The 9164-nt window shown below is 50.9% G+C and overlaps 1 non-coding gene and 1 pseudogene across 1 annotated transcript; one reads left to right on the forward strand and one right to left on the reverse strand.

The window, feature by feature from the left end:
• The first annotated feature begins 1832 nt into the window (after positions 1-1832).
• LOC114705607 lies at positions 1833-1939 on the forward strand. The gene has a single exon (XR_003736415.1). It is a non-coding gene; the product is annotated as a U6 spliceosomal RNA (small nuclear RNA).
• Positions 1940-6047: 4108 nt separating this feature from the next.
• LOC114705579 lies at positions 6048-9050 on the reverse strand (annotated as a pseudogene).
• Positions 9051-9164: the final 114 nt, after the last annotated feature.

The following is a 9164-nucleotide window of genomic DNA, read 5'->3' on the forward strand; positions in this document are numbered from 1 at the left end:
GACACTGTCTTCCCACTAAGGAATTCCCAGCTCTCTCTTGGGGTAGAAAATTGGCTGAGGACTGTGGAAAGACACCCAAGGACACATAGTAGAGAAGGATGGAGGGCAGGAAGGGCCTCCCAGCTGGTGCCCAGTGGACCACAGCCCCCCCCCACATCTTACACTACTACCCCAAGGCTCCCATACACACCCCACAGTGACCACCACCTCCCCAAGCTCCCACACCCCAAAGCTCATCATCACCACCCCAAGGCTCCCACACCCTGTAGCTTCCCACTACTGCCCCATAGCTCCCACTCCCCATAGCACCCCACCAAACCCCAAGGCTCCCACTCCCCATAGCACCCCACCACACCCCAAGGCTCCTGTGCCCCACGGCTCTGCACCATCACCCCACACTTGAGTTCTAATGGGGCCATGGGTGGGGAGTCCACATTCAGACGCCAATCAATAGTTCTCCTGCTGAGCAAGGGGCAAGCTGACATGGTACTTCCTTGAATTTTTGTCCCGAAATAGTATCCTTGAAGGAAAATATCAAAGTCCTTTGGGCTATAATCAAGGCAGTTGCTGATTATGAGCAATTGCCATAGTTTAGGAGCAGATTTTTCTCAGACTGAAAGTAACTTGTCCAGAGTTTTATTTCTAGGCCAAAAGAACAGGGTAGACACCTGAGATGAGGTGAGAAAAACTGGGCTCGGTCTGTTCTCCATACTGGAGCAGAAGCCGCTGCTCACTCTGGCCTCTTTCCTCACACTTGGAAACCTGTAAGCTCACAGCCATCTCTGCAGGAGGGTTTGGGAATGGGCCCATGGGCATTTACCGTTCCAGTTCCCAGGCTGCCTGGAGAGTTCCTGTCCCTAAAGAGATTTAAGCCCTGAAGTGCCTGTCTGCAGTCTTCTGGCCGAGGTGGTCTAGTTTCCCTTTGCCCACCTGAAAGCCCCTCCATGTAGAACGGCCATGTAGGACAGCCAGGGCTACACAGAGAAATCCTGTCTCATTTTTTTAAAAAAGCAAACAAACAGGGAAAAAAAATGCAGTAGAGTCTTAGGTAATGTAAACCTCCAAATAAGACTCCAGCCAGGCCGGGAGGTGGTGGCGCACATCTTTAATTCCAGCACTCAGGAAGCAGAGCCAGGCGGATCTCTGAGTTTGAGGCCAGCCTGGTCTACAGAGTGAGATTTAGGACTGGAACCAAACTACATGAAGAAACCCTGTCTCAAAAAAACAAACAAACAAACAAACAAAAAAAAAAACGGGTTGGGGATTTAGCTCCGTGGTAGAGCACTTGCCTAGCAAGCGCAAGGCCCTGAGTTCGATCCTCAGCTCCAAAAAACAAAAACAAAAACAAATGACCCCAGCCAGTGGAAGGGGAGTACTAGGTGGTGACTTCCAAAAGGTTTCACTAAAGAGGTGAAATGCTTTTTCAGATGTGCACAATGGTGCTGGGAAACCTTAGTGCAGCAATAAAACCAGCCATGTAGATATCTGGAGAAGGTTCCAAGCAGAGGAAACAAAGCAAGACTATGGCAAAGCTCAGGTTTGGAGACAGGTGTGGCTGGAAGGCTGTCTGAAGGAAGGTGAGCCAAGATCGGGTCTTAAGGGTCTTGTGGGCTGTGCAGAGCCAGTTTGCTTTTGTCATGTAAGATCTGAGCCCCAGGAGGGTTTGGAACAGAAGGACATGGGCTGACTTAGGTATAGAGAGCCACTCTAGATGCTGTAGCCATGGAAACTCCCAAGATACAGTAGGTATTCTGTAAGTGCTGGTGGCTATTGGACCCCTGAGCTGAGGACAGGGACCTGAACAGAGAGAGGGTGTTAAAATGTGTAGGTAAGTGCTCGCTTTGGCAGCACATATACTAAAATTGGAACGATACAGAGAAGATTAGCATGGCCCCTGCACAAGGATGACACGCAAATTCGTGAAGCATTCAAAAAAAAATGTGTAGATAAACAAACATGTTAGAAGCAAGAGTCCTGTGGGCAAGGCTCATGCTCCACAAGGGCAGGGCACGTGGCTAAGCAGTGGAAGGGAAGCCTGGCACAAACTAATAGGTAAAGCACATGTTTCACTTTAGTGCCACTGCCCAGGAACTGGGGGCACAAGGCTGCTAAGCCCTAAATTAGGCAGGAGCCAGAGTATGCCTGACAACCAGCAGGCACAATCAGGCAAATCCCACCAGCAGGCACAATCATCAGGCAAATCCCACCAGCAGGCACAATCATCAGGCAAATCCCACCAGCAGGCACAATCATCAGGCAAATCCCACCAGCAGGCACAATCATCAGGCAAATCCCACCAGCAGGCGCAATCAGGCAAATCCCATGGTGTGCTGGTCCCTACAGTGCTTTCCTCTGATTTCCAGCAAGGACATGTTTAGGGCATAAATGAGAAACCCAGATGGTGGAAGCCAGCCAGGTGCTAGTGCCAGCGTTTATGATGGACTTGGGAGGTGGTAAGACTGCTGTGAGAATCACCAGTGGTGGTGCACACCTATAATCCCAGCGCTTGGGAGGCAGAGGCAGGCAGATCTCCATGAATTTGAGGCCGGGCTGGTCTACAGCTCAAGTTCCAGGATACCCAGGGCTGCACAGAGAAAACCTGTCTTGAAAAACCAAAAAGTAAAAAAGGTTTCTGTGGGAATCATGGAGACTTCCAAGAAGAGCTACAGACTGGTGAGGATCTGGAATGGCCCTGTCCTCTCCTTGCTTCCTGGCTGCCCTGTGAGCCACACCTCCCTCCAAGCCACACCTGACACTCCTCATTGCCATCCACAGAATAAAGCTTCGGCCTGGCATTCCACCCGGCCCTACCCGTCTCCAGCAGGCAGTTGTGTTCAATACACTGCATTTCCACATCAGTGTCTGTACACTTAGGCTGTTTGCCCTGCTAGAAGGTCCCTTCTCCAGACTGCAGGTTTTTGTTGTTGTTGTTGTTGTTTGCATAGCTGGAGTGGAACCAGCGCCTCACACAAGTAGGTTCCTAAGGGCTCTCGCTGAGCTACAGCCCCAGCCAGAGCTCTGCTTCTTAAACTTCTGCCTACTGCCCCAAGGCCACCTCCAGGCCAGGCATGGTGGTACACACCTTCAGCCCAGCACTTGGGAGGCAGAGGCCGGTCAGATCTATATTAACCAGTCCCAGGCAAGCCAGGACTACATAATGAAATACTGCCTCAAAAGTTCAAACCAACAGGCCATCCCCAGAATTCCTATACCAGAGAAGTGTCCCGCCTCCTATTGCCTTCAGCTGGGGTGAACTGCTAGTCAGGCTGGACTGAATTAGGTTCTCCCTTGGAGGGAGCGTTGTGTACCGTGTGGCCTCTCGTCTCGGCGATTTCTGGGAGTGACTCTTCACTTGCGTAGGTGTTCCAGTGGGATGACATGTGCACAGGCAGCTCCCATCATCCTGCCCCTCTCCACCCCGCTGCCGTCCTCGGGGCAGGAGCCATGCCTCTTCTTTATCCTGTCAGAACCTCACCACAGCACTCCAGCACGCTCAGACGAGGCCACTCATCCTGCTGATGATGGGGCCTGTTGGACAGTGACCCATGTGAGCAAGACAGCAGATGCACCCCTGGTCTCCTGATTCATGGGAGCAAGGGAAGAAAGCGAGCAGGAAAACACCATTGTAGAGTTACATGTAATAAAGCAAATATAATATCTCCAAGGTAGTTGCAGGGAAGGTAGAGAGGGTATCTGAGACTTGAATAAGTTGAAGGAACCAGATCTGCATCTGAAGAAAAATCCAGAAAGAGGGAAAAGCAAGTGCAAAAATCTTCTCAGGAGTGACAAGATGTGTGTGTGTGTGTGTGTGTGTGTGTGTGTGTGTGTGTGTGTGTGTAAGTGTGCATTGGGGGAGGGGGAGAAACCAATGAGCTGAGGGAGGTGGTGGAGAGGCCACAAGAGTCAGCAAAGGCAGGGCTTGGGCAGCGGTGATAAGGATTGGGAGGTCCATGTGTTTGCCTGTTCGTGAATAGAAGCTTTTAGAAGGGGGATTAACATGGTCTATTTCCTCTAGATCGAAAGGTTTTTACTCCTTATCATTATTGTTGGAGATAAAATGCCACAAATCCTCTTCTGACTACACAGTCACCTAGGAACATGTCTCCATTTGGAAACAAAGATATCAGTTGCAATGTGGTCTGCAGGGCCAGGAGACCATCCATTCCAGGGTCCTTCTAGGGGTTATTCCCACAGAACACAGTAACAATGCCCAGCATTAAGTCTTGCAGAATCACCAGATTCAAACTGTATCTGTAAGGTGAAATTATAGCACCAGGCCACAACTTGATAACAACCGTGAATAGTCACAAATGTCCAAGTGCTACAGAGCGGTTACAGTGGCCATCTTATAAATGTCTTCAACTAAACAAGCAGGCCTGCACAGCTCAATTTCCTAGTAGGAGCAGAGAAGGAGATGCATGGGTCATACTCAAGAGGTGCAAAATGAAAAACACATTAACTTTCTGCCCCTACAAGCTCATAACTGGACCAGAAAAAAGCCCCAAAGTGACAGTATTATGTTCCTTCTAATTTACAGAATATATTGGTGAATCAAAAGAAAAGAGAGAGAAAGAAAGAAATGAAAGAAAGAAATGAAAGAAAAAGGAAGAAAGAAAAGAAAGAGAGAAAGAAAAAGAAAGAAAGAAAGAAAGAAAGAAAGAAAGAAAGAAAGAAAGAAAGAAAGAAAGAAAGGAAGGAAGAAAGAAAGCTAGCAAAGCCTGAGGGTTCTCCATCCCCATTTATTTTATGCCTCCAGGTCCTAGAGAGCAGAAAGTAAAGCCTTTCATGAGATAGAGACAACCTGGAGGAGACCCAGGGGCAGGGCAGTTTGGCCTTTTTTATTTATAAACCCACAAGGGGCGGGGGTAGCAGCGGCAGAGGGGATACTGGAGTTTCTTTAAAAGAACACAGTGTAAAATGAAGTGATTAGCTGTCCCTGCCCCAACCCTGCACTGCACACTCTGACTAGTCTAAGTCTTGCAAGGAGCAAGCGGGCACAGAGCATTGGCAGCTCAGAGATCAGGGCAAGCGGGCACAGGGCACTGGCAGCTCATAAGACAGAGTCTCCCTCTCTGGACACAGGCAAATTCAAGAAAGTGTCTCCTTAGCTATTTGGAAAAAAACTGCTTTTTCAGTTATTCATTTCAGAGTTGTCCCACTAAAAACCATGTGAGATCTATGCCAGTGTAAACAGGCCACATGGCCAGAAGGCCACATCTCCAGCAGCTGGCAAACAGGTAGGTGTAGGAAAAGCTGATGAAGAGTCAGGCTTCTGGAAGGACTCCCATCCTTGCTTCTACCTTGAGCACATGCCCAGATATTCCAGCCTGGTGCAATCTCTGGAATTAGGAGCTCTCACTACATTGGCAGGTGGCCCTTACGGACCTGAGAGCAGGCAACAGGGATGATGGTGGGCTGGGCAAAACTCAAAAAGGCTATGGCCAGGCATGGGTGAGGCACAGCATGGGTCTTCACAAGCCAACAGCAGTCTATGAGAGGGGCACACATAGGATAAGAAGAGAAGGGAAGATCAAAAACAATACACTGACCACAGATTGAGGCTTGGCCTCACCCATGTCTGATCATCTGGCTGCCCAGGCTGCAGATGCCCAACAGTCCAGTTGGTAGGGATTGCTCTGTGGTCCTGAAGCCATGGGCTACCCCAAGTCTGGTTGACCACTAAGACCAAATGTACCCACTTCATCTTGGGCGATGAGACTCAGCGGCGGTCAACACAGTTGTGAAGGCCAGCATATTGTAGCTTTGAAGCACTAGCCCTCAAACAGGCACTGGTCCTTGTGAAGCCTTGTAGGTAACGGTACCAAGTGAGTAGAAAGGCCACGTTTTACAGGCGGACCCAGGCCACGCATACAATGGCAGTACAAGTCCATAGCATTGGGTGCCCATTATCAGTGCAGTGGCATATGAGAGCACAGCATGAAGGTCACAGCCTTGGCCCTGAGTCCACCAAACATGCTGAAGAACCAGAATTCATAGGAGAGCAGACAGCAGAGCTCTGGCCTGAACGTAAGTAGGTTCACGGGTAGAGGAATCCTATGTAGGCACCATGCATTTGAGCAGAACTTAGCCAGACTGGAACCCATAGGGCCTAGGTAGAGCCTCTGGTGACCACCTTGCAAAACCTGGTCTAGCTCTGCAGGGCCTTTGCCCCAGTAAGTAGTGTTGCAAAGGGTTGGGCCACAGGTCATCTTTAGTTACATGGGCTGCTCTGTCAGCTTCTGCGAGGCTATGCTGCGAAAATCAGCTGAAGAAACTTCGCATGGTGTCCCGGTTCCTGTGCACCAAGGCCGGGGATTCCTGGCCTTGGTGCCAGCGGATGTGAGTGGCAATGGGCACCACCCTACCTGAGGATCTGCATTCGTACTCCTTCACTATCCTCTCATTTCGGAAGTAGGGGTTGCTCCCAAACAGGAACTTGAACTTGCAACCTGTTCTGGTGTGTCTGAGCTCCCTCACCTCCAAATTCATCAGGTAGCCAAGCATGTCTTCATCCCTAGGGCTGATCATGGTTGATAGCTGTGGAGGGTTCAGGAAGGCAGTGACCCAAAAGCCCGGAATGTTTTGGATGATGAAGCTCCTGCGGGCTAGGTGCAACCTGTGCATCCTCTCAAACTTGCGCTCCAGCCGGAGGTAAGCTCCGTCAGTCTGGGCACTCATGGCCTCTAGCTCCCATTAGATGGCCTCCAGCGGGTCCATGATGAGGGCCCCTAGGTCCAAAGGCCTTAGGCTCACCTGGGCCTCCGCGACCCCCTCCAGCTTCTCCCCCACCTACGGGGCTCTTCCTCTGTCGTCGCTTCCTCGGCCTTTCCTCCGGTATCCACCTGAATCCCCCAGTCCTGCATACAGCCCTCCGGGTTCAGAACGCTGGAGGTGGGGGCCTCTCCAGTGTTTTCTGGGGCAAGCAGTGTGGTCCTAGGCGCTGGCTGCGGGATCGGAGGGCCCGTGTGCCCCAGTGCCGAGGGCGTTAGACGCCGGAGCCAGGCGCTCATCTTGTTCTTGCCCGGGTAGTGGGTGCGCAGCTGGCTCCAGAACCCCAATTCCCTCTTCTGCCATGTCCTGCTGAGTCTCTGGGGAAAGCACCAGCAGGACTGTGGTCTGTTGAGGCAGTAGGGATGCTGGCAGCAGGCGGGGTCTCTTCTCCGGGGCGAGCTCCGCCCCTTGCACACACACACACACACACACACCTCCCCTCAGCCGCATGTGACTTGCTAGGGTCCCTCCACTGCAGGGGACGGGGAAGACCACCCGTGTCAAACAGAACTGGTTCCAGGTTAGTAGGGCAGGTGACGAAATGCAGGGCTGATGTGGACTAGGCAAAAGGACAACTGGGGCGGGCATCGGGGACAGGCCTAATCCTCAAACACAGTTATAACCTTCCATCCACAAGCAGGGGAGGACTGTTACCCTTGCCGGGCTCTTTGCAGCTTTAGAGCAGGCAACTAGGACACTTGCAGCCTTGCAACAGGATACTGGCACAGGCAGAGGGCTGCCAGATTCAAACTGGGAACTAAAGGTAAGCATAATTGTCAGGCAATCAAGCTGCTGGAAAGGAAGGCCCTAGAAGGACTTGAAGGCCATGAAAGATCTTAAATTGCTGCAAACCAGGAAGCAATCGTCACTAGCCTAGTTCCCAGAGGAGCTGGATCCAGCCTTGCTTCACATGGCCCAGGCTCAAGGCTCAGTGCCAGCCATTTCATAGAAGTGGATTTTAAAGGATACATACATGCTGGGCAGTGGTGACTCATGCCTTTAATCCCTACACTCAGGAGGCAGAGGCAGAGGCAGAGGCAGAGGCAGATGAATCTCTGAGTTTGAGGCCAGCCTGGTCCAGGACAGCCAGGGCTATACAGAAATTCTATCTCAAAAACCCAAGGGGGGCTGGGGGGTGGGTATGTACAAATTGAGGTCTTGACTCAAACAAAACAACAAAAAAGGGCCAAACAAGGTGCACTACACTCAGGAGGCAGAGGCATGGCATCTGAGTTCCAGGCCAGCTAGGGTTACATAACTGTGGTAGCTAATCTTGGCCATCAACTTGACACACCTGGGAACTTCAGTTGAGGAACTGCCTCCATCATACTGGCCTGTGGGCATATCGGTTGAACACTTTCTTGATCACTAATAGATGTGGATGACACAGCCCATCATAGGGGGTACCCTCCTAATCAGGTGGGCCTGGGCTGTAAGAAAGGTGGCTGAACACTGGGGAGCAGAGGAAGCCTTGAGTGAATGTGTGTTGCCTCTAAGGACCAATGCATCAGATCCACAGGAACTTCCCCTGGTCCTGTGTGGGAATGCTGACAAAGTTCTGAGAGCGTCAGCTTCAGCTTCCTCCTCCCAGACATTTACAGCTCGAGACTTGAGACTGCTCGCCACGGACCTCATACCAAGACGAGCTAGCCCTTCCTTCTCATGCTGTACATAATAAAAGCACTGAGGTTCCGACTGCTGCAGCTGGTTTGGCTCCCTGTGAGGGAAGGCCAACCTAATCCCAGCTTTTCATCATGTGTCTGTCCTTTCTTCATTCTGATTCCCTCATCTCCAGTCTTCCTGGAAACCCATTTCCAGGACCAAGTTGCTCATGGTCTCTCAGTTCCTGCCCTGCTTGAATTCTTACTCTAACTTCCCTCACTGATGGGTGGTTAACCTATATGATGAAATAAGCCTTCTCATCCCCAAGCTGTCTTTGGTCGCTGTTTTATCAAAGCAACAGAAAGCAAACTAGGACAGGGACCCGGTTGCTTACAAAAAAAAAAAAAAAGAGGGACTCGGTGCCGGGCCTGGGTGGAACTGCTCCTGTGCTCCACAGGCCTTCAAGTGTGGCTGCATTCCTGTGACCTCAACTCCCAACTATGGAGGTCAGTACACCAAATGCCTCCATCTCTGCCTACAACATCCTCCAGAAAGCCTTTAGCCTCATCCTGTCAAAGACACCACAGCTCCTTCAGCTGAACCCCCTAGTCCAGTGGTTCTCAACCTTCCTAATGCTGTGACCCTAGTAATTTTGCTACTGTATGAATCACAATGTAAATAACTGATATGCAGGATATCTGATATGCAACCCCTGTGAAAGGACTGTCCAACCCACAGGTTGAGAACCCCCTGCCCTTGACCTCTCCTAGATTGAATCCCTTGGGGTCCTA

The sequence above is a fragment of the Peromyscus leucopus genome, chromosome 4 (assembly GCF_004664715.2).
Source record: "Peromyscus leucopus breed LL Stock chromosome 4, UCI_PerLeu_2.1, whole genome shotgun sequence".
NCBI classification, from domain to species: Eukaryota; Metazoa; Chordata; class Mammalia; order Rodentia; family Cricetidae; genus Peromyscus; species Peromyscus leucopus.